Genomic DNA, 2953 nt, shown 5'->3' on the forward strand with positions numbered 1-2953 from the left:
CTACGATAATGGTGATTGCTCGCTTGATTCCATAGTTTGTGATGCATGCTTGGCTCCTTATTCAGCCTTATCTTCAATCTACTGAGTGGAACATTACATATTATTATCATGAAACAAAACCTATTTGTAGACACCACCTTTTGTTACCTACAAAGGGCTAAGCTATGATAAACTAGGAAAAATGCGAGTGATAATTTATTTATATCCTCAATTTCCCTTCCTTGCCCAAGGTAGTGCTATTTGGTTCCATATTGGTCAAGAGGTTTAAAATGAACAAAAGTTATTTTCAAAATATGACAAATGGTTTTCACATGCTGAGATCAGACCAAGACCAACCGAAATACCACGTTCTGATCCTGGTTTAAGCAATGGGCTCAAAAGGATCAAACCCATAAGACCTCCCGGGACGATGCCAGTTCTATATAGGAAGATTGCGTCTGGCCCTCAACCAGCGCCATCCAAATCTTCTTACATGTCATCCAGAGGACACTGCATGTTGTTTCCTGCGAAATTGTAGAGATTGTGTGGATCCTAGCGAATTATCTCGTCCATATCTCTTACTTGTCTCCCAAGGCATGTATCTAGATGCGTTTTAGAAAAACCCTAAAAATGACCTAGAAAACCTTAGAAACTCTCTTTTTCACAAAGGAAAGCTTTATCCATGACTTGGGAGAAATATTTCATCCCATAAATCACCATATTGTCTCTTTCCAAGGAGGAAAGAAGATTCCCCACAAATGGAAGCTTATAATATCTTCTTTGATCGATCAAGATATCCCAATGCTATAAATACAAGACCTTCCCCACATTTTGGAGGACCCCGCTAACTCCAAGCTATTGTTATGCGAATAATCTCACATATTAAAATCATTTTTTGAGTTACTTTGCTATTCTGCTATGCTAGCTCCGGTCTGGACTCATATTGTATGAGTCTACAGCCTTCCTCTATTATTAGTCTCTTCACAAAAGTTGTAGGGAGATAATTTCTTTATCTTCCACCTTTTACGAATTTGAATTTTGATATTTTTATCCATACTTATTGCCTCTTTTATTGAGCACAAGCCACTACTGCCCCCAACAGTGTAACAGTGTTGTGGACTAGTTACATGTTCTGTCCATGCCGTAATTCGTAAAGGTTTCTTCTTAATGGCTGTATTCCTATATGTCCTTTAGTTTGTACAATTTTCCCGAATTTTTTGGAGTAGTATTTTTGAACGAGTCATATTTGTCTGCTAGTTTGTTCCTTGCCAAAGAATCTTATCATGGATATTTGTATTGCGGGCCATCTAAGGGTGTTTTTCATTCATTTTCTCCAAAAAAAAAAATCATCTTCCATATAGTTTTAGATTCATGTGTTTTATATTAAACCTGATTTTTTCAGGTTTTTCTGATTTAATCTTACATTTTTCCCAAATATTTTCTCTCATTCAGTATGCTTTTGTCAGATTTCCAGAGTGATTTTTCATCAACGTTTTTTAAATCATTTAATTATGTTTTAAGAGTATTTATTTTGGTTTCTATTTTTTTTTTTTTTAATGAATCTAATGTGTCTTAAAATGCTTTTGATGGTTTTAACCCCTGGTTTTATTTTTCCTCCTTTCTTTAGGTCTAGTCTAAATTAAGGATACTTTAGTCATTTCATTTGTGCATGATCTTTTTTCTCGGTAACATATTTTAGACCATGTTAGATGTATTTTTCATGCTCACATGACCCTACCTCGATGTTATATATGCTCTCTACTATATCTGGTCGTTTATTTGTTTTTATTAGTTGGCACCTTCTATTGTTGGCAATGACGAAGTTGGAGGTGTTCTCTAGTCTTGTTGGAGCCCGTCTGTTATTATATTCTCCTTGAACTTATAATTAATTATTTTTCTCTCTTCCTATACTTACCTTTTAGCACCCAAAAAACAGAAAAAGAAAAAAAAAAGTGAATCTGAATACATTGCATTTTAGCTCGTGCACTAAGTTGGTTTTATATATATTTTACTATTATATAAAAGTACAAATTGACAAATCTTTCACTTAACTATTTTGCCTTTCCTTTTTAATTAAATACCATATTACCTTCAATAATCTTTTTCTCTTTTATTTTTATATTTTTAGTAAATTATTAATATCCTTTTATTCATTGATACCTTTTTATTTATTTTATTTTTTAATTTAATCTTTACCAACAACTAAATAGAGTCAAATAGACAATTTAGGAACATGAGTTGGGCTAAGCCACCCAAAATTCTCCTTCACGCAATTCTCTCTCTCTCTCTCTCCCTCCCTCTCCTTAGTGTCCTTCCGTCCCTCTATATCATATCATAGTCTATATCTTCATCTGCTGAATCCCTACTAACAGGAATTTGTCACATGGCAAAGTGAAGACTATTGGGTTTTCTTATCTTCACTCTTTTTTCGACCGGTCTGGATTCCAGTTCGACCACATATACCTTCTATGTCGTTAAAACTTGAAAAGAAAAATTACTTACAATTGTGCTAGGAAGACTCTGGGAGGATGAAAAACTCACCTTCTTATATCTTGATGACTTGTCATTGTTTTATAAATGATTCCTATGTTTTTTAAATATATTTTGCATGACTGATATCTAAGTGCAGCTGTAGTTGATCTGAAAGTATGGATTTTCCATCAGATAAGGAACTATGCCAATTGTCACACTGGCCCAAAAATCTTTCCTCTTCTCCCTCTCACCCTCTCACTTTCTTTCATCCCCAGTTCTTCACTCTCTCTCATAAGATAGTGTATCTCACTATAATTTTCCCTCTCATCCTATTTTTTAGGAAATAAATCTTCCCTTTTCTCCTCTTTCCATCTCATCTTCTCACGTTTCTCCCGTCCCCAACTCTCTCTCTCTCTCTCAAGTCCCCTTCATTCTCTTTCATAAGATGAGTATTACGCTATAATTCTCCCTCTTGATGCACATTAGGAGTCTACCCAAAAAA

The sequence above is a fragment of the Macadamia integrifolia genome, unplaced genomic scaffold (genome assembly GCF_013358625.1).
Source record: "Macadamia integrifolia cultivar HAES 741 unplaced genomic scaffold, SCU_Mint_v3 scaffold2013, whole genome shotgun sequence".
In the NCBI taxonomy this organism is placed as follows: Eukaryota; Viridiplantae; Streptophyta; class Magnoliopsida; order Proteales; family Proteaceae; genus Macadamia; species Macadamia integrifolia.